The 23,744-nt window shown below is 38.7% G+C and overlaps 1 protein-coding gene and 5 non-coding genes across 6 annotated transcripts in view; 3 read left to right on the top strand and 3 right to left on the bottom strand.

Annotated features, from left to right (window-relative positions):
- Positions 1–23,744, top strand: part of LOC121390536 — a 43,469-nt gene that overhangs the window by 7,261 nt on the left and 12,464 nt on the right. The window lies entirely within an intron of this gene.
- On the bottom strand, positions 7,767–7,848 carry Trnal-uag. The gene has a single exon. It is a non-coding gene; the product is annotated as a tRNA-Leu (tRNA).
- Trnal-aag lies at positions 10,953–11,034 on the top strand. Its single transcript has one exon. It is a non-coding gene; the product is annotated as a tRNA-Leu (tRNA).
- Positions 12,008–12,089, bottom strand: Trnal-uag. The gene has a single exon. It is a non-coding gene; the product is annotated as a tRNA-Leu (tRNA).
- Trnal-uag lies at positions 12,941–13,022 on the bottom strand. Its single transcript has one exon. It is a non-coding gene; the product is annotated as a tRNA-Leu (tRNA).
- Trnal-aag lies at positions 13,393–13,474 on the top strand. Its single transcript has one exon. It is a non-coding gene; the product is annotated as a tRNA-Leu (tRNA).

The following is a 23,744-nucleotide window of genomic DNA, read 5'->3' as shown; positions in this document are numbered from 1 at the left end:
CAAAATGCTTAAAACGGGAATATTCTAAATTAGCTTTAAATAAACACATGATTTAACATATTTACAAATTTTACAAGAAAAATTAAAGTTAATAGAACAATCTAAATGTAATGTTGCTATTTTAAGATCAAAAGTGGAATGGAATTTTGAGTCTGATTAAAAATACAACGTTTTTTCCTCAATTTAGAAAAAATCAAAACAAGAATCAAATTCAGTTAAAGAACTTAATACAATTAATGGATTATCTAGGAAAACAGAAGATATACTTGCATGTGCACATGACTTTTATTCTAAATTATATACCAAAGAAGATATAGATATAGCTAAAGAAGACGAAGTCTTAAATTTAATTTCGAATAGAATAACAGAATTTGAAAGTGAAACTTGTGATAATGATATATCGATTGAAGAATTACAAAAAGCATTGAAAGGTATGAATAGGAATAAATCACCAGGTATGGATGGTCTTACTGTTGAGTTTTTAATCTTAAATTTTGGGGAGAAATAAAAAAAAACAAATTTCATAAAGTTGTTATGTCAATCCAAAATGAAGAATATTTATCACGTAGTATGAAAAAAGGAATTATCAGTCTTTTTTATAAGAAAAAAGGCGATAAAACAAATCTTAAAAACTTTAGGCCGATAAGTCTTTTAAATGTTGATTATAAAATTATATCCAAAGTTCTCGCAAATCGTTTAAAATTAGTTTTGTCATCTGTTATTTCTCCTGAACAAACGTGTTGTGTTCCGGGTAGGGATATAGTTGATAATATTATGTCAGTCCGTGATGTTATTGATTTTGTAGATATGAATAACCAGGAAGGTTTTTTGATTGAAATAGATCAATAAAAGGCGTTTGATAGGGTATCGCATAGTTTTATAGTCAGAGTTTTGAATAAATTTAATTTGGGTAATAAATTTATTTCTTGGATTAAAATACTATATAATGATATTAAAAGTAATGTTAAAATTAATGGTCATTTAAAGCCTTTGTTTCCTGTTACTAGAGGTGTTAGACAGGGATGTCCAATTTCGATGATGCTATATGTAACGTCTCCTCATTGAGTTGACAAGCCGTTGAAAGAATGCCTGAGGGAGTGAGTTCCATTCATGGACCAATGCTGCCTCCAGCGCCTGCATATTCTGAGGTTGTCCGCGAGCCTGAAGGCGACGTCCGATTTCATCCCAGACGTGTTCGATAGGCGCCATGTCCGGTGATAAGGCTGGCCACGGCAACGTTGGGATGTTGTGCTGAGCCAGCAACGCCTGTGTTGCCCTGGCAGTGTGCGGCCTGGCATTGTCTTGCTGCAGCAAGCGCACACGTGGGTGAGCGGCAAAGAAGGGAACGACGTGATTGTTGATGACGTCATTTTGGTACACGGCGGCATTAACGCGTTGTCTGAACACATGAAGTTGTGTTCTGTGGTTGAATGAGAACCCACCCACACCATCACACTACCCCCGCCCCATCGGTCGGCCTGCAGAACGCAGCAGTCGGAGTAACGTTCATGTCGACGTCGCCATACTCGGATTCGGCCATCAGCGTTGGAAACATTGTAACGGCTCTCATCAGTAAACAGAACTTGTTGCCACTGGCCACGTCGCCATCTTTGATGTTGTTGCGCCCACTGTTGACGTTGTTGGCGGTGCCGAGGGGTCAATATGGTGGTCCCACATAAGGACGGCGGTTACGGAGTCCTGCTGCCCTCAGACGGCGTCGGACGGTATCGGCGGACACTGGACCACGGTGGACCACGCCACCTGGTGAGCGGTGTTAGCTGCTGGCAGCATCCGATTCCTAAGGTGGGTCACCCGGATGTACCGGTCTAGGGCTGCGGTTGTCACCCTCGGGCGGCCGGTGCGTGGTCGATCGTTCACAGATCCAGTGATTTGGTGACGTTGAGAAAGGCGTGCGATTGTCGAAACATGACATCCCAATTGTCTGGCTACAGCAGTACGGGTCTGTCCGGCTTGCAACATCCCGATGGCCATCCCTCGCTGGAGTTGCGTCAGTCGCGGCATTTTTAAAATGTGATTCTGTTGTCTGTCACTACTCAAATTGAATTTATGCGATTAAATCCAGGTGTGTAGGCTTTATAAGCATTTCAATGAGTGTGTTTGCACTGGATTCATGATACGGATGATCCAGCACGTGCAAACAACGTGTTTTGAGAATTCGTGACGTCACACAGGTAATGAAATTGACACGCAGGTGGGACTGCGGTGTGGGTGTGTGCCATGTCCTTTAACACAGTTGAGGTTCAATTCCACCAAAGATACTGCTTTACAAAGTGCAATTCTTTCGCATTTTCAGGACCTGCGTTTCTTTTGCGTTTTAGTATATTTATATGTTTAAGGATACTGGTTTTTCTTTAGAAATATAAAATAAAATGTTGCTTTTTGGGTGTTATTTTAAAATACAAACCTGCTCAAATGAATTCATCAATGCTTTGCTCTCAATATACAGAATATCAGTTTTCAAGAGACGTTTAATGGCACCAGTCTCCTCGGAGGCGTGGGTTCGAATCCCACCGCTGCCAATTTAAAAAAAAAAAATTGTATATTAGTCCCCTACCGGTCCAAGCGGGGTTGTGGGGACGAAAGGTTTCTGCCAGTCTGTCGTATAGTTTTCCGGATACTTTTGTTGCAATGCCTCGAGATATCGAGCTGAAATTTTGTCCATAGGGTGTGTTTTTTTCATGTACTATTACAGACCAGGTTTGATTTTCATGGTGATTTACCTAGTTTTGATAGAAGTATGGACCTTTAACTTAGGAAATACCAAAATATGTTGGACTCGTCATTCCGTTCGCAATACTCTCAGAATGCTTGTTCTCTGATCCAAACAGAGTCTATAGATAAATACTTCAATCCACAAAGGGGCCCCATTGTGAAAACGAACTAAAGCCAAACAATACGTCGTGTGACAAAGAAAGAACTTTTGTCAATTCCATTACAGTGAAAACGAAACTGTCAGTTCCAGTGTTAAAAATTACCTTAATAGTGAGTGTATCACTAAAACACTTTACACCGTAAAGGACTCGCCTGCCACTTCCTAAGAAAGATACACCTTATCTAGTGTTTACTTCGCCCGTAGGAGGACTGTCACTTCCACGGAAGATACACCTTATCTAGTATCTACTTCACCCGTAGGAGGACTGTCACTTCCACGGAAGATACACCTTATCTAGTGTTTACTTCGCCCGTAGGAGGACTGTCACTTCCACGGAAGATACACCTTATCTAGTGTTTACTTCGCCCGTAGGAGGACTGTCACTTCCACGGAAGATACACCTTATCTAGTGTTTACTTCGCCTGTAGGACTGCCACTTCCAAGGAAGATAAACCTTATCTAGTATTTACTTCGCCTGTAGGAGGACTGCCATTTACCTGAACATACACCTTATCTAGTGTTTACTTCGCCTGTAGGAGGACTGTCACTTTTACCTGAAAATACACCTTATCTAGTGTTTACTTCGCCTGTAGGAGGACTGCCATTTACCTGAACATACACCTTATCTAGTGTTTACTTCGCCTGTAGGAGGACTGCCATTTACCTGAACATACACCTTATCTAGTGTTTATTTCGCCTGTAGGAGGACTGTCACATAAATCCATGGAATTGCATACACCTTGTTATAGTAGCTTTATTTCGCCTGTAGGAGGACTTTCACTTCCATGATGAAAATAATGACACTTATCTAGTGTTTATCCTTTCACTGGTTTGAAGACTGCCAGTGTACCTGGAAACATACGAAGATTTGGTTGCCTATGATCGTATGTAGTTACCCAATGTACAACGTCTTTGGTTGCCTATGATCGTAAGTAGATACCCAAAGTACAACGTCTTTGGATGACAGGGATTATCTGTGTACTGTACGATTGTAGATCTCTAGGGCATTTGAGATTGCTCGAACAACGCTAACTCCTTTTCCTTTTTGTATCCACAATTTGGGTGACAATGGTTGTGGGAAGATATTAATTTTATGAGAAGCCGTTTCTGTGCAATACACCTTATCCGTGTGTTTCACTTCGAAATCACTTTCAAATCTCGGATGTCGCAGATCGTTTGCTCAAATCATAAATATGACCGGAATAGCATCTCTGGTTCCGTGGCAGTTGACCAAACCCAGATATCGACAATGAATCTCTAATTGATACCGGGTCTGTTTTCACCGCACTTTACTGGTTTATTCAATAGGACACACACACACACACACACACACACACACACACACACACTCAGACGCACACACATCGTCCTTTGCCCTGTTTTTGTGAGGTTTCTGTTTCGGTGGTTACGTCGTTTGTGCGCAACAGTACATACATTTGAATAGTTTGATGAATTTGACTTTTGAATGGAGACAGTAAACAAATGTCTGTCATATTCACAGAACAGTTCGTAAAAATAAAGTTAAAAGGAGCAAAGAAGGGAAGATTGAAATATAGCTACTCATAAAACCAGCACATTTCTTAATATCCTTTTTCTGTGATTTTTAAAGACTGTATAAAATCTGGTAACCCTCAGTAAAAAATGGTAGCCCCATAATTTTAATAAATTAAAAGAAAAAAAGTAAACAGCAAAACAATTTATTTTTATTTAATCATGTTGTTTTAGGTGTGTGTTTTAAGGATTTTAGCGTCTTGTTGAGTGCGGAGTAACTGGATGTACCAAAAAACCATCTAGTAGCCGAGCGGACTACTGGGTTTAGACACCTGCTAGGCCGACCAACATATTGGTAACCAAAACACCCCTGGCTACTGCTAAGGTCGAGCCCTGCATATGGCATGGGTCCGAGAATTGTATGCTGGTGTGTGTCATGTGTTCATGCGTAGCTAGAGTGTCGTCTAGCTCTGCAGATTTTAGGTGAGGCTTTCACTAGAGCTTTTTTTTTTTTCCATTCGTAGCTAGGGATATGTTTTATGCAGCATCCCATAGACAGGATAGCACACACCACGGCCTTTGATATACCAATCATGGTGCACTGTCTGGAACGAGAAATAGACCAATGGACCCACCGACGGGGATCAATCCTAGACCGATCGCGCATCAAGCGAGCGCTTTACCACCAGGGGCGTACCCAGCCATTTTTGATGTAGATTCCAAATTTACAGTCGAGCACTGAAGGTGCGAGTGTTGTAGGGGGGTCTGGCCCCCCCCCCCCCCCCCCCCCCCCCCCCCCCCCCCATAAATGTTTTGAAACCTAGACGTCATATGGTGCACTCTGGCGACTTTGAGAACTAATTTTACACCTATAAATAAACTTGGAAATCGCAAGTTTTAATGCGGCAATTTGTAAAATGTCTGAACTATAAATAGCATCAGTGCATCGTCTGAGTTACATCTCACTTTAAAATATCTTTAGCTGAGTCCGGGTATGAAACGGAGTACATCTACATGTAGATCTACCTGTGCCTTTACTTGCAAATAACTGGTTAGTACTGGGGTTTGCCAGGAACACTTAGGTTAACTGACTGCCATATATAACTGAAATACGGTTGAAAAATGGCATTAAACCCAACTCAATCAATCAAAACCTGTGCCTTGTCAGCAACTGCACATGCATATAGATCTACGTTGTATATCTATTTAGTGGATCATTAATGTACTGGTAAATAGGAGAGTTGAGATTTTAGTCCTTAGACCTACATAAATATAGTAGAACACCATAACACATCGACATGGTCATTGGTATGTTTTGTATCAGGGCTCGAGGTTACAATGACATGGACGGAGGAGCCGGCCAAGGCCGGCTCTTGTGCCCACGACAGGCGTGCGCTACAACAGCTTGTTCTGAATGTGCACGTAAAACCCTATGACCTGACCTGACCTGAGGGTACAAACCATTTTACGTAATGCACCTTGGCGTCATGTTGTATTCGATGACGTCAGAGTGAGACAGTCTAGTCTATGTGCATGTGTGAACTTGACAATGTGCCATTATTCTACAGTTTGGTTATCCCTTTCCTTTTCTCTCGCGGGCACGGTTTTCCGTTGGGTTTTTTTTTTTCCTTCAAGAATTTGGTGTTTTTTTTTTTTTTTTTGTTTTTTTTTTATGATGTGGACGCCACTGCGTACTTGCGTACAGGCAGGTACGCGCCTGACCACCCGGCTACCTCCCGCCCCTTGTAGTTCGTATATTCGTGTATAGAATATTCGCGAGACGCTTCGTTAGTTTATTTCGAAACGACAACCCCGGAATGCATGATAATAATTGGGAGTTATCCCTCATTTATATAGGTATAGGAAGATGGCTACTCATCGGCCTCGGCGGTGTCGAGATTAAGACATCGGACGTACGGCTGGTAGGTACAGGGCTCCTACCCAGAGGACGTTTTCACGACTCAACGGGTAGGTATAAGACCACTACATCCTCTTCTTTGTCACTAACCACTAGCAACTAACCAACTGTCCTAGTCAGATAGCATAGACAGATGAGGTGTGTGCCGAGAACACAAAGCTTGAACCTAAACTGACTATAAACACGAAAATAAGTTGAAATGAAATGAAAAATGATGGCTGCGACTGTCATAATCTTTAGCAGGCAGTGTCCATCGCCCACTTGCCTAGCCAGGATTTTATATTGGGTGGTGGAGTGTAGGGTGGGGGAACCCACACTATGTATGTAGGTATGTATGTACGATTTTATAAAATTTAATACAGTAAAAAATAAACAAATCACGTTTGATTGAGGGAACATGAATCCCGAGCCCCCCCCCCCCCCCCCCCCCCACACACACACCTCCCCTATCTACGCCACATCCATGGCCAACCGATCCCCTAGGATTCACAACGGGTGGAGAAGATTAAAAAGAAGAACTTTATTTTGTTCAACGACTCCACTAGTGCACATTTCATTAATTTTTCATCGGCTGTTGGATGTAACTTTTGTTAAACATTTGGTAATTCTGACATATAATCTTAGATAGGAAACCCGCTACATTTTTTTTTTCTTTGCTAATGAGGGACCTTTTATATGCATCATCCCACATACAGCATAGCACATACCACGGCTTTCGATATACCGGTTGTAGAGCACTGGCCCAATGGGCCCATACACGGGAATCGATTCTAGATCGATCACACACGAAACGAGTGCTTTGTAGGCACGATAGAAGCTTTGGGGGGGGGGGGGGGTGCTGACTGGAATCGAGGGTGCAAAGCATCCACGTTTCGAGGTGAATTCGGGGGGTAATGGTCACTATTTATGGTTACCATTTTTTTTCATAATAATTGGGGGCTATTCCCTCTTCCCCGGCATCCGCTGCTTCACCGTGCATGCTTTACCACAGAGCTACTTACAGCCTATGGATCAGTTCGTGCACAATATGCTTTAGATTTCCACACTGGTGGAGGGAAACGATCCTAGTGCGCTCAAGTTTGACAGCAAGCAATTCATCTACGTTAACACTTATCCGAAAACCAGAAGCAGGTTAAGATATGACCCTAGGAACTATATCTGGAATTGGGGATGTGTGGGGAGGGGCGGGGAAAACATATTTTTTATCTATATTTATACAGAGTAGGATAAATAATAATTAAAAATAACACGTACATTTTTTATCCTGAAGTTTTGAGGGGGGATTGGAGGCACAGACCTATCAGAAGGAGAATTTCCCATTATTAAGTTGACGCTTATGATTTACCTAACCTGTATTTACTGGTGACGTAAATCTCACCTCCCACCTACAATTCTATATTAAACGTACCTACAGTATTAAAGTGCAAATAAAACCCCAAATATTTCAAAAATAAAATAACATAATGGCAGCGGTGGGATTCGAACCCACGCCTCCGAAGAGACTGGTGCCTAAAACCAGCGCCTTAGACCGCTCGGCCACGCTACCACAATTATTACAATTTAAACAGGAGACGTGACTGAACTATCATTTTGTTATTATTTATAACAAGTTTGTTTTGATTAACGACACCACTATCAAATCTTTTATATGCATCTTCCCACAGACAGGAAAGCACATACCACATCTTTTGATCAGTTGTGTTGCAGTGGTTGGAACAAAAATCAGAAGAATGGATCCACCCATGTGGTTCGATCCTGCGACGCAATAATATTATTAATCCGACTTAGTTTCGTGCCTATATGCAATTGAGGTTAAAGCACGCTGTCCTGGGCACTCATGTCATTTATCTGAACTGCGGTTAAATAATGGTTAATCAGAGACAAGTCGGTGTAGGGGCTTTTACCCATCGGCAGGCGAACCTACTTACCTGATGTAGTGTGTTGTGTTTAACAACGTCACTAGATTACAGCGATTTCTTAAATGTTGGGAGGCGTGGGCATATCCCAGTGTGAAGGGTCCTTCTCGACTTTTAAAGTGAAATCAGACATGATTGGGGGTTTTCGCGTTCTAACCAGTGCACCATAATTGGTCAAAGGCCGTGGTGTGTGCTTTCCTGTATGTGGGTAAGAGCATATAAAAATCCCCGGCTGCACGAAGAATAAATGTAGGAGGTTTCCTCCGATGATTACTAGTCAGAAATACTAAATGTCTGACATCCAATAGCCGATGATTAATTAATCACTGTTCTCTAGTGGTGTCGTTAAACAAAACAAACTTCTGATGATGGTGGTGGTGATTATACTACTACTACAGCTACAGCTAATGATGGTGATGATATAAATAATAATAATTGTAATAATTTAAAAAGTAATAACAATAATGACAAAAGTATAAATTGGCAGCGGTGGGATTCGAACCCACGCCTCCGTAGAGACTGGTGCCTAAAACCAGCGCCTTTTTTTATTTTTTTTTATTCAGAACATCAACATATTAATATAGCTCACATGCTTGTATAACAATATAAATATAAAAACACAATTTAAAAATAAACACACACAAGACACACGCACGCACACACTTGACACACATTCATACACACATATGTAATTCCAAACTATAAGAATATTTATAATATAATAAATGATTTTTACACATCTTAAAATCAAATTGTCCTTTAGTATGACAGCCATTAAACCTAAAATATAATTAAACAATATTTAATATTATATCAAATATACACACACCTGTTTTAAACTGACATTCCCTCCCATAAGTATTTATGTATTTTAAATAAAATAATCATTCAAAATACATTTGTGCAGAAAAAGGAATACTAAAGGTTATTTACGTTTAAATAATTACAAAACCTATATTTAATTAATCAATCCCATTCAATCTATTAATATTTAAAGTAAACATCTAAACAAAATGACAATTGAGTGTATTGTAATATAAAGAAAGTCATTAAATAAGCACATGTTATCATAAATTTAATCACATTATCTCACTCATACTTCCTTCATTCACTCTCTTCAACACCTTTTGCACGGATAGCTTGTCTCTTTTGTTTTCTACTTAACACAACACGACGAATCGATTCATCCGCTGGGCGTTTGATCAGCTGTGACCGACGCCGTAACTTTCGCAGTTGAAAGTTTTTAGTTTCAGTTGTCATGGTGTCCGCGTCCTTCTCACGAAAGTCGGCTGCTTTCACTCCCTTCACCGATTCCTCCACATTACGGTTTGCGTGCTGTTTGTCATTTCTCGAACTCGGTGTTGCATCTTTGTGATCATTTCTCCACTCAGCTTGGTTACCCTTGCTTACTTCGACTTGTTCATGGCTTGCCTGGGTTGGTTCTTGCATTCTATCATCATCAGTACTGTCGCTGTCACTGTCATCCACATGCTCGCTGTCGTATTCATTCACACTGCATACACACACATCCTCTTTATTTCCACATTTTTCACACAGAAATGTTTTCTTACAATTCCTGGCAATATGTCCCTTCTCTTTGCAGAAATTACATGTGATATTCGGGCAATCCCGAATCACGTGACTATCCGACATACAGTTATAGCACACCTTTATTTGATTGTCGTGCAAAACACGAAAAAACTCCACACCTTCAACAGTGTTAAATTTCATCGAATATGGTAAACTCTTTACGTCAGGTGGAAATTTAACACGCACGTACCTGGTTCCATCCGCAATGCGAGTACCCTTGTAGAATCGCCTGTAAATAGGTGTTATTAATTCAATGTTCATCGATTTTAATTTCTCCTCTATCTCTTCGTCCGAAATATATGCTGGCAAGTGCAAAAAGGAAACAACAACACTGTCCGAATGTAACAACCTTGCCTTCATTTTCATGCCATTTAGTTCCAGGGAATCGTTATCCGAAATGATCCTCGCCTGTACAACATCATCCACAGTCACTTCATACCTGTCAGGTCCCTTTGGCACACACGCATGAATGACATCACCAACCTGTTCACTAAGGAATTTAATCACATCGCCAGCCGCCATCTTTCTATTGTCACCGACATCAACGACGACCGTGCACTCCTTCTTGTAGACCACTTTCTTCACTTCCTCCTTCTCCATATCGCCACCCTGACTCATCCCCACTGGTTTTCAAATAAATCCGAAAAAAAAACACCTTCTCAATTCAAAAAACACTTTCAAAAAATTCCAAAACGGGAGCCGAAGTGAAACATGTCCTCCATCGACAAAACCCAAACCGGAAGTCAGCGCCTTAGACCACTCGGCCACGCTACCACAAAGACGGCTGTTGGGAACAGACGTGCTACTGGACGGACAGGACAGTTTCTCGTTTGACATTGTTTTGGTTTGTGCAGTTAATTGTTTAAACTGTGAAAAATAGTATTAAAAAAATTATCTGTTTTGTATAAGAGTTATACATATATTTTGTTGTAATGAAGAGTTTAGACAGACAACAGCTATTCGAACTGAGTGGTCAGTAAAATAAGTCAGCTGAACCACCAGTTTTACCAACACGTCATCGAGCCCAGTTCATTTATTTGTTCTCCAGTTCCTAGCTGTCATAAGCAACACACCCAAGTTAAGTTATGAAACCATCTTGACATAGATTGCAGACGTCATGTCTATTAATGTCGAGTGTTTTCATGGTAGCGTGGCCGAGCGGTCTAAGGCGCTGGTTTAAGGCACCAGTCTCCTCGGAGGCGTGGGTTCGAATCCCACCGCTGCCAATTCTTTTTTCTTTTTTTTGTATATTAGTCCCCTACCGGTCCAAGCGGGTTTGGGGGGACGAAAGTTTTCTGCCAGTCTGTCGTATAGTTTTCCGGATACGTTTGTTGCAATGCCTCGAGATATCGAGCTGAAATTGTGTGCATAGGGTGTGTTTTTTTCATGTACTATTACAGATCAGGTTTGATTTTCATGGTGATTTACCTAGTTTTGATAGAAGTATGGACCTTTAACTTAGGAAATACCAAAATATGTTGGACTCGTCATTCCGTTCGCAATACTCTCAGAATGCTTGTTCTCTGATCCAAACAGAGTCTATAGATAAATGCTTCAATCCACAAAGGGGCCCCATTGTGAAAACGAACTAAAGCCACACAATACGTCGTGTGACAAAGAAAGAACTTTTGTCAATTCCATTACAGATGAAAACGAAACTCCACAGTAAACAAGTGTTACAAATTAGGCTAATAGTGAGTGTTTCACTAAAACAAGCTTACACTGGTAAAGTACTCGCCTGCCACTTCCTAAGAAAGATACACATTATCTAGTGTTTACTTCGCCCGTAGGAGTTCCACACTGGTGGAGGGAAACGATCCTAGTGCGCTCAAGTTTGACAGCAAACATTCATCTACGTTAACACTTGTCCGAAAACCAGAAGCAGGTTAAGATATGACCCTAGGAACCATATCTGGAATTGGGTATGTGTGGGGAGGGGCGTGGAAAACATAGTTTTTATCTATATTTATACAGAGTAGGATAAATAATAATTAAAAATAACACGTACATTTTTTATCCTGAAGGCACAGACCTATCAGAAGGAGAATTTCCCATTACTAAGTTGACGCTTATGATTTACTTAACTTGTATTTACTGGTGACGTAAATCTCACCTCCCACCTACAATTCTATATTAAACGTACCTACAGTATTAAAGTGCAAATAAAACCCCAAATATTTCAAAAATAAAATAACATAATGGCAGCGGTGGGATTCGAACCCACGCCTCCGAAGAGACTGGTGCCTAAAACCAGCGCCTTAGACCGCTCGGCCACGCTACCACAATTATTACAAATTAAATAGGAGACGTGACTGAACTATCATTTTGTTATTATTTATAACAAGTCTGTTTTGATTAACGACACCACTATCAAATCTTTTATATGCATCTTCCCACAGACAGGAAAGCACACACCACATCCTTTGATCAGTTGTGTTGCAGTGGTTGGAACAAAAATCAGTAGAATGAATCCACCCATGTGGTTCGATCCTGCGACGCAATATTATGATTAATCCGACTTAGTTTCGTGCCTATATGCAATTGAGGTGAAAGCACGCTGCCCTGGGCACTCATGTCATTTATCTGAACTGCGGTTAAATAATGGTTAGTTAGAGACAAGTCGGTGTAGTGGCTTTTACCCATCGGCAGGTGAACCTACTTACCTAGTGTAGTGTGTTGTGTTTAACAACGTCACTAGATTACAGCGATTTCTTAAATGTCGGGAGGCGTGGGCATATCCCAGTGTGAAGGGTCCTTCTCGACTTTCAAAGTGAAATCAGACATGATTGGGGGTTTTCGCGTTCTAACCAGTGCACCATAATTGGTCAAAGGCCGTGGTATGTGCTTTCCTGTATGTGGGTAAGAGCATATAAAAATCCCTGGCTGCACGAAGAAAAAATGTAGCAGGTTTCCTCCGATGACTACTAGTCAGAAATACTAAATGTCTGACATCCAATAGCTGATGATTAATTAATCACTGTTCTCTAGTGGTGTCGTTAAACAAAACAAACTTCTGATGATGGTGGTGGTGATTATACTACTACTACAGCTACAGCTAATGATGGTGATGATATAAATAATAATAATTGTAATAATTTAAAAAGTAATAACAATAATGACAAAAACATAAATTGGCAGCGGTGGGATTCGAACCCACACCTCCGTAGAGACTGGTGCCTAAAACCAGCGCCTTAGACCACTCGGCCACGCTACCACTATGACGGCTGTTGGGAACAGACATGCTACTGGACGGACAGGACAGTTTCTCGTTAGACATTGTTTTGGTTTGTGCAGTTAATTGTTTAAAATGTGAAAAATAGTATTAAAAAAATTATTTGTTTTGTATAAGAGTTATACATATATTTTGTTGTAATGAAGAGTTTCGACAGACAACAACTATTCGAACTGAGTGGTCAGTAAAATAAGTCAGCTGAACCACCAGTTTTACCAACACGTCATCTAGCCCAGTTCATTTATTTGTTCTCCAGTTCCTAGCTGTCATAAGCAACACACCAAAGTTAAGTTATGAAACCATCTTGACATAGATTGCAGACGTCATGTCTATTAATGTCAAGCGTTTTCATGGTAGCGTGGCCGAGCGGTCTAAGGCGCTGGTTTAAGGCACCAGTCTCCTCGGAGGCGTGGGTTCGAATCCCACCGCTGCCAATTTTTTTTTTTTTTATATTAGTCCCCTACCGGTCCAACCGCGGTTTAGACTTCCGGTTAGGGTTTTGTCGATGGTGGACGTGTTTCACCTCGGCTCCCGTATTGAAAGTTTTGAATTGGCGTTATCTACATTGTTAGTCTGTTTGAGTTGAGATTTTGAGGTTAGAGTAAAGATATGAGTGGAGGAGGAGACATGGAGAGAGAAGAAAAGAAGAAAATATCATACAAGAAGGAATGCACAGTTGTAATTGATGTTGGCGATAATAAGAAAATGGCGGCTGGTGAGTTGATTGACTTTTTGACAGAGCAAGTAGGGGATGTGATTCACGCCTGTGTTCCAAAGGGGCCTGATCGATATGAGGTGACACTTGATGACGTTACTCAAGCTAGGATAATCTCGGAAAATGACTCATTAGAATTAAACGTCGCAAGATGAGAGTGAGACTGCTACATTCGGATAGTGTTGTGGTATCGTTTTTGCATTTGCCTGCATATATTTCTGACGACGAAATTGAAGAACGATTAAAAATCTTTGAATATTGAACTGATTACTTCAATTTACAGAAGATTTTATAAGGGTACACACATTGCAGACGGAACAAGGTATGTGCGTGTGAAATTCCCACCCAACATAAAGGGTTTACCGTATTCAATGAAATTCAATACAGTGGAGGGTGTGGAGTATTTCAAAGTGCTCCATGACAACCAACTCAAAGTATGTTATAACTGCATGTCGGATAGTCATGTGATTAAAGACTGCCCCGATACTGTGTGTCATTTTTGCAAAGGAAAAGGACATTACGCGAGAAACTGCAATAAGATTTTTCTATGTGAAAGGTGTGGGAATAATGAGGATGAGTGTGTGTGTAGTGAGCATGAACATGATAGCGAGTGGTTTGATGATAGTGACAGTGATAGTGACGGGATGAATGAAGCAGTCACAGCACGATTGGCTACGCAGGAAAACCATGCTGAGGAGAAAAGTGTTAGTAAAGCAGTAACATCAGAATTGAATTCGGACAAGCCGTACATGAAAACAAGTGTCCCAGTGACTGAAAAAGGTGAACACAAGGGAGTGAAATGGATCGCTAATTGTGACAAGAAGGACGCGGATACCATGGCAACAGACACTGACAGTGGTCAACAGCGAAAGTTAAGGCGTCGGTTGCAGCTGATCAAACGCCCAGCCGACGAGACGATTATGAATACTGTGGTCACCAGAAAACAAAACAGACGAATTGTTCGTGCAAAAGGTGTGGAAGAGAGACACTAAAAGAAGTATGTGTGTGAGGGTGTGGATAAACTTGGAACTATTCGCAATAGCTTATTTCATGACATTATTTTCTATACAATTTTTTTTATTTTGTCAGTTAATGTGTTTAACTCGGTAGTTACCAATTATTAAAATTAGAATTTATTTATTTATTATTATTACTATTTTTATTTATTATTATTATTATTATTATTTTTTTTTTTTTTTTTTTTTACTTATTTTTTTTTTTTTTTTAAATTTTTTTGGGGGGAGGGGTGATGGGTGGCATGTATCTTTGTGTGGCTGGTGTTTTTGTTGTGTGTGTTTGTGGTTTTTAATATGTTTTTGCGACTGTGTCTTAGGGTTTATGATATTAGGATAAATGTGAGAGTGGTTCTGGTTGTGTACGTGTGAGTTTGTGTTTATTTTTTTTATTTTTTTTTATGCATATGCATTTATGTATATGTGCAATATTAAGTTTGAGAAAAAAAAAAAAAAAAAAAAAAAAAAAAGGCGCTGGTTTAAGGCACCAGTCTCCTCGGAGGCGTGGGTTCGAATCCCACCGCTGCCAAATTTTTTTAAAATATTTTTTTTGTATATTAGTCCCCTACCGGTCCAACCGGGTTTGGGGGGACTATAGGTTTCTGCCAGTCTGTCATATAGTTTTCTGGATACTTTTGTTGCAATGCCTCGAGATATCGAGCTGAAATTTTGTGCATAGGTTTTTTTGTTCATGTACTATTGCAGATCAGGTTTGATTTTCATGGTGATTTACCTAGTTTTGATAGAAGTATGGCCCTTTTACTTAGGAAATATCAACATATGTTCGACTCGTCATTGCGTTAGCAATACTCTCAGAATGCTTGTTCTCTGATGCAAACAGAGTCTATAGAGAAATACTTCAATCCACAAAGGGGCCCCATTGTCCAAACGAACTAAAGCCAAACAATACGTCGTGTGACAAAGAAACAACTTTTGTCAATTCCATTACAGGTGAAAACGAAACTCCACAGTAAACAAGTGTTAAAAATTATATTAATAGTGAGTGTTTCACTAAAACAATCTTACACTGGTAAAGCACTCGCCTGCCACATCCCAGGAAGATACACATTATCTAGTGCTTACTTCGCCCGTAGGAGGACTGTCACTTCCACGGAAGAGACACCTTATCTAGTATCTACTTTACCCGTAGGAGGACTCTCACTTCCACGGAAGATACACCTTATCTAGTGTTTACTTCGCCTGTAGGAGGACTATCACTTCCACGGAAGATACACCTTATCTAGTGTTTACTTCGCCTGTAAGAGGACTCTCACTTCCACGGAAGATACACCTTATCTAGTGTTTACTTCGCCTGTAGGAGGACTGTCACTTCCACGGAAGATACACCTTATCTAGTGTTTACTTCGCCTGTAGGAGGACTGTCACTTCCACGGAAGATACACCTTATCTAGTGTTTACTTCGCCCGTAGGAGGACTGTCACTTCCACGGATGATACACCTTATCTAGTGTTCACTTCGCCCGTAAAAGGACTTTCACTTCCACGGATGATACACCTTATCTACTGTTTACTTCGCCCGTAGGAGGACTGTCACTTCCACGGATGATGCACGTTATCTAGTGTTTACTTCGCCCGTAGGAGGACTGCCACTTCCACGGAAGATGCACCTTATCTAGTAATTATTTCGCCCGTAGGAGGACTGCCACTTCCACGGAAGATACACCTTATCTAGTATTTACTTCGCCCGTAGGAGGACTGTCACTTCCACGGAGGGTAAACCTTATCTAGTGTTTACTTCGACCGTAGGAGGACTGCCATTTACCTGAACATACAACTTATCTAGTGTTTACTTCGCCTGTAGGAGGACTGTCACTTCCACGGAAGATACACCTTATCTAGTGTTTACTTCGCCCGTAGGAGGACTGTCACTTCCACGGATGATACACCTTATCTAGTGTTCGCTTCGCCCGTAAAAGGACTTTCACTTCCACGGATGATACACCTTATCTACTGTTTACTTCGCCCGTAGGAGGACTGTCACTTCCACGGATGATGCACCTTATCTAGTGTTTACTTCGCCCGTAGGAGGACTGCCACTTCCACAGAAGATGCACCTTATCTAGTAATTACTTCGCCCGTAGGAGGACTGCCACTTCCACGGAGGGTAAACCTTATCTAGTGTTTACTTCGCCCGTAGGAGGACTGCCATTTACCTGAACATACAACTTATCTAGTGTTTACTTCGCCTGTAGGAGGACTGTCACTTCCACGGAAGATACACCTTATCTAGTGTTTACTTCGCCTGTAGGAGGACTGTCACTTCCACGGAAAATACACCTGATGTAGTGTTTACTTCGCGTGTAGGAGGACTGCCATTTACTTGAACATACACCTTATCTAGTGTTTACTTCGCCTGCAGGAGGACTGCCATTTACCTGAACATACACCTTATCTAGCGTTTACTTCGCCTGTAGGAGGACTGCCAGGGGTTTATCATAAATCTGACGGAATTGCATGGCAAAAGATTTGTTATAGTAGCTTTTTTCTTTTTTTCAGGAACGATGATGGGTGATGACACTAAGGTCTTAGTCATCCTTTCACTGGTTTGAAGGATGCCAGTGTCTTTGGAAATCCGACGAAGATTTGGTTGCCTATGATCGTAAGTAGTTACCCAATGTACAACGTCTTTGGTTGCCTATGATCGTAAGTAGATACCCAAAGTACAACGTCTTTGGATGACAGGGATTATCTGTGTACTGTACGAATTGTAGATCTCTAGGGCAGGGTTGAGATTGCTCGAACAACGCTAACTCCTTTTCCTTTTTGTATCCACAATTTGGGTGACTGGTTGTGGGAAGATATTAATTTTATGAGAAGCCGTTTCTGTGCAATATTTATCCGTGTGTAGGACCTTCATTTCGGAAATCACTTTCAAATCTAGGAATGTCGCAGATCGTTTGCTCAAATCAATTGTAACCTTGTCTAGCATTTCTGGTTCCGTGGCAGTTGACCAAACCCAGATATCGACAATGAATCTCTAATTGATACCGGGTCTGTTTTCACCGCACTTACTTATTCAATAGGACACACACACACACACACACACACACACACACACGCATCGTCCTTTGCCCTGTTTTGGTGAGGTTTCTGTTTCGGCGGTTGCGTTGTTTGTGCGTACATTTGAATAGTGTTGATGAATTTGAATTTTGCATGGGGACAGTAAACGAATGTGTGTCATATTCACAGAACAGTTCGTAAAAATAAAGTTAAAACGAGCAAAGAAGGGAAGATTGAAATTTTCCTACTCATAAAAACAACTCATTTCTTAATACCATTTTTCTTTGATTTTTAAATAGTGTAATTTGGAAGAAAACTTAAAGGGACATTCCTGATTTTGCTACAATTTTTAAGATGTTATTCATAAACAGGCACTTTTTTAACAATTATAATTACATACCAAATATATTTTTCTGCATCTAATATTAGTGGCTGTATATTAAACGTGTTTCTGATCGTTCTAATATTTATACTAGGTTAAATTTCCTTATATTTCCTAAAATATATGGGGGTTTTCGTACGTACGAAATTATTTGGAGACAAAATCCAGATTGGGTTCTTAGAAATGTTAAGAATGACGACCAGAAACACATTGAATATACAGACACTGATATTCTAAACAAGAAAATATATTTAATATGCAAGTTGAATCGTAGAAATATATTATTAGTCGGCAACATCTTACAATGGAGAAAACTCAGGAATGTCCCTTTAATTAATAAATATATATATATATATTATATATCTGTATCTGTACTCGTATCTGGTTATTGAAGTCACATGATTGTCACGGCGTCTGCTGGTAAAACTCTCTTTACAGTTACTTGTTAAAAATATATGGTCCTTATACGTTTTAACATACATATCTTTCTGGATATCTGTTTATATATTTATAAAAACTCAGAATGCAGCTTACATTTTTTTAACCAAACACATTTACCATTATAACCATTAATTTGCTCAACTTATAACACGATTGCAAGGCATCATAATTGTTATATTCGTGTTCCTAAAATGTTGTCTGTTAGATAGATAGATAGATAGATAGATAGATAGATAGATAACAATTTAACGTGCCCCCCCCCCCCCCCTCCCCATATACCACCAGGGTTTCGAACACGCCCATCCAGAGTCCAACCTTCGATAAATGGGGGGGGGGGGGGGGGAGGGAGGATAGAGTTGAAAATGGGCAGAATTTTGAAAATGGCAATTAGTAAAAAAAAAGTTAATAGAATTAGAAAAATTTTAAATAAAAAGTCTCAAGCCAAACATAAAAAGAATTGACTGCTCGGCCGAATATTTATATAATTTGGAGCATTTTAGAAGGACAGTCCAAAAATAAATAAGAGAAACAAGAGAGGATTGGACTATTTAATAATATTTTTTAAAAAGAAGTAATTTCGACATAAAATTTTGAACGGAGGTCTAAACGTTTATGGTCCGGGCCGTGGGGGGGGGGGGGGGGGGGGGGAGTTTAAGGTGGGGGAATCTGGAATACGAATTTAGTAGTTGGGTCAAGGGACCTAAAGCCAAAAGGAGCGGCTACATTCGACTCATATCTGGATAAAACTTAAAATCCAAAAAATAATATTAGAGTGCTCGGCCAAAAAGTTGTTAGGGTGATTTGAGCAATTTAGACGGGCTGCCAAAGTAAAGTGTGTCGGACTGTTTACAAAAAAATAAACATAAAATTTTGTTATATTGTATTTTAATTATATTGTTACAGGGTGATATAAAAATGGAATTTGTTGTCAGCCATTAAAGAGCCATTTGGCCCAAAACATTGATGTTGTTGTCAATAATTTAAAACCATGATAGGCGCTGGGACTTCCGGTTTGGGATTGTCGAAGGTGGACGTGTTTGACTTCGGCTCCCGTTTGGAAAGTTTTTGGTTTGTTCTTTTTTGTGGTAAAGCTGCCTGGGTCCAGTTTTTCTGGTGTAGGAGTAAAAATGAGTGAAGAAGGTGATGTGGAGAGAGGAGAGTTGAAGAAAGTGATTTACAGAAAAGAATGTACGGTGGTGGTACATGTTGGAGACAATAGAAAGATGGCGGCTGGTGAGTTGATTGAGTTTTTGACTGAACAAGTGGGTGATGTGATACATGCATGTGTGCCGAAGGGGCCTGATAGATATGAAGTAACTGTTGATGACGTTGTGCAGGCAAGGATGATTTCTGAAAGTGAATCGTTGGAATTAAATGGCTTTAGGATGAAAGCAAGATTGTTACATTCAGAGAGTGTTGTGGTGTCGTTCTTGCATTTACCAGCGTACATTACTGATGAAGATATTGAAAACAGGTTGAAGTCTATGAAGATAGAGCTCATTACTCCTATTTATAGACGTTTCTACAAGGGAACAAACATCGCGGATGGAACAAGGTATGTTCGAGTAAAATTTCCACCAGAAATCAAAAGTTTGCCTTATTCTATGAAATTTAAGACAGTTGAAGGTGTTGAATTTTTCCGAGTTCTGCATGACAACCAACTTAAGGTGTGTTACAACTGTATGTCAGACAGTCATGTCATTCGAAATTGCCCTAACATTGTTTGCCATTTTTGTAAGGAAAAGGGACATTATGTTAAAGACTGTCATAAAACCTTTCTGTGCGATAGATGTGGGAATAAGGAGGAAGAGTGCGTGTGCAGTGTACATGATGATGATAATGAATATATTGATGATGATGATGATGATGATAGTGATGATATGAATGTTGAGTCGCAAGAGAGCCAGGTTACAGTCACGGGACAGCAGGAAAGTCATGTCGAGGAGAAAAGTTCTCACAACAAGATTACACCGGTCAAGAACAAAGACAAGCTACAGAAAAGGCCAAGTGTGGTGGCGACTGGAAATGTTGAGTGTACGGGAGGAAAATCAGCTGAGAATAGTGTTAAGAAGGAAGCGGACACCATGGAAACAACAATTGACAACACGCAACAGAGGAGGGTTTCGCGTCGGTCACGCTTAGTTAAACGCCCGGCTGATGACTCGATTTGGAGTGTGGTCACGACGAGAAAACAAAAGAGACAAGCTGCGATTGCTAAAAGTGTGGATGATAGTGTAAATAAGCGAAGAATGAATGAGAGTGAGAATGTTGGTAAGCTTTAAAATGTTTGAAATGGATTGTATTATGAATTTCTTTTTATTTACAATGTTGTTATTGTCTTTAAATGTTAATGGTTTGAGGGATATTGATAAGTTAAATTCAGTGTTTGCAACTATTAAAAGTAGACATGCTAATATAATTTTTCTTCAAGAAACATTTTGGGATGATAATTTTATTGAGAGATATAAGCATTTATGGGATGGAAAAATATTTTATAATAATTGTCCATATAAAAATAGAAGGGGTGTGGCTATATTGATATCTAAAGAATGTCAATATGAATTTACTTTTAATAGTTCTGACACTGAAGGCAGAATTTTAAAAATTAATGCAAACATTGATAATGATATATATAGTTTTATTAATGTGTATGCGCCAAATAATATTGATGAAAAAGGTCTTTTTTTCAAAGAATTAAGTAACTTTATAGATTTAAAAAATAATATAATGGCTGGAGATTTTAATGATATATTTGATCCTTCTTTAGATCTTGGAATTAATACTACTACTTTTAATTTGAAAAGTAGTACTGTATTACAGTCTGTTCTTGATAAGTTTAACTTGATAGATATTTGGCGTTATAGAAATCCTGACAAGAGAGAGTTTAGTCGGACACAAATTGTTCAAAGTGTCCTAAAACAGTCTAGGATAGATTTCTTTTTACTCTCTAGAAATATTTTACATTTTGTTGTTAATTCATACATATCTTATACCACCTTTAGTGATCATAATTTTGTGTCTCTTAAGTTGGATTTTTCTCGTGTGGAGAGGTGTCAAGGTATCTGGATATTTAATAATGAGTTACTGAATGATGAACTTTTTTGTAATGCGATTTCTAATGTTATAGATAATGCTTGTGACTGTCCTTTGTTTCAGACAGAACCTCTTGTATGGTGGGATAATTTAAAATTTAAAATGAAAAAATGTGCAACATATTTTGCTATTAATAAACGTAAATTAGAAACTGAAAAATATTATTTTATTCAAAATGCTTTAAAACGGGAATATTCTAAATTAGCTTTAAATAAACAACATGATTTAACATATTTACAAATTTTACAAGAAAAATTAAAGTTAATAGAACAATCTAAATGTAATGGTGCTATTTTAAGATCAAAAGTGGAATGGAATTTTGAGTCTGATAAAAATACAACGTTTTTTCTCAATTTAGAAAAATCAAAACAAGAATCAAATTCAGTTAAAGAACTTAATACAATTAATGGATTATCTAGGAAAACAGAAGATATACTTGCATGTGCACATGACTTTTATTCTAAATTATATACCAAAGAAGATATAGATGTAGCTAAAGAAGAAGAAGTCTTAAATTTAATTTCGAATAGAATAACAGAATTTGAAAGTGAAACTTGTGATAATGATATATCGATTGAAGAATTAACAAAAGCATTGAAAGGTATGAATAGGAATAAATCACCAGGTATGGATGGTCTTACTGTTGAGTTTTATCTTAAATTTTGGGAGAAATAAAAAAAAAAAATTCATAAAGTTGTTATGTCAATCCAAAATGAAGAATATTTATCACGTAGTATGAAAAAAGGAATTATCAGTCTTTTTTATAAGAAAAAAGGCGATAAAACAAATCTTAAAAACTTTAGGCCGATAAGTCTTTTAAATGTTGATTATAAAATTATATCCAAAGTTCTCGCAAATCGTTTAAAATTAGTTTTGTCATCTATTATTTCTCCTGAACAAACGTGTTGTGTTCCGGGTAGGGATATAATAGTTGATAATATTATGTCAGTCCGTGATGTTATTGATTTTGTAGATATGAATAACCAGGAATGTTTTTTGATTAAAATAGATCAAGAAAAGGCGTTTGATAGGGTATCGCATAGTTTTATAGTCAGAGTTTTGAATAAATTTAATTTTGGTAATAAATTTATTTCTTGGATTAAAATACTATATAATGATATTAAAAGTAGTGTTAAAATTAATGGTCATTTAACGCCTTTCTTTCCTGTTACTAGAGGTGTTAGACAGGGATGTCCAATTTCGATGATGCTATATGTAATTGTTGCTGAACCTTTAAATAGCTTGTTAAAAAGTCAGCAACAAATTAATGGAATAAAATTGAATAATGAATTTAATTCTTTATTATTTCAACATGCTGATGATACTACTATCACTGTACAAGATGCTCAGTCTGTTGAGGTGGTTTTTCGCACTGTCAATTATTTTTGTCTTGCTACGGGTGCAAAGGTAAATATTGAAAAATCAGAAGTACTTTGTCTTGGTAAAGCCGCGGAGAAATATTTGTCATTTAACATTCCTGTTGCTCTTAATAAAGATTGTGTCCAAATTCTTGGCATTTATTTAGGTCCAAATAAAGCATTGTGCGAAAGATTAAATTGGAAAATAAAAATTGAAAAATTTAATTCATTGATTAACATGTGGTAACAAAGAAAACTTACTTTAAATGGTAAAGCGACAGTGTGGAATACCTTATTAACTTCTAGATTATGGTATGTAATTAGTGCAATTCATGTTCCTAGGTGGGTTGAACAAGAAATTCAGAAGTTGTTTTGTAAATTTATGTGGGATGATAAAATACCATTAATAAAATATTCGACTATTATTAGGAGTAAAAGTTCAGGTGGGCTTAATATTCAAGATATCTCTTTAAAGAAAATTGCTTTTCGTATTAAATTATTAAAGAAATATTTTAATAATGATTTCAGTTCTGTTTGGAAACATACAATGTCTGAATTTCTTGCTAAATACATGAATATGAACTTGTCTTTTAATATTTTTAATATAGTTTTTGATGAACCAGCTTTGGCTAACATTAACCCTTTTTATGCTGAGGTTTTGTTGGCATGGGACAACATTTCA

This window comes from Gigantopelta aegis, chromosome 15 (assembly GCF_016097555.1).
Source record: "Gigantopelta aegis isolate Gae_Host chromosome 15, Gae_host_genome, whole genome shotgun sequence".
NCBI lineage: Eukaryota > Metazoa > Mollusca > Gastropoda > Neomphalida > Peltospiridae > Gigantopelta > Gigantopelta aegis.
This window is presented reverse-complemented; position numbering and strand designations above follow the sequence as displayed.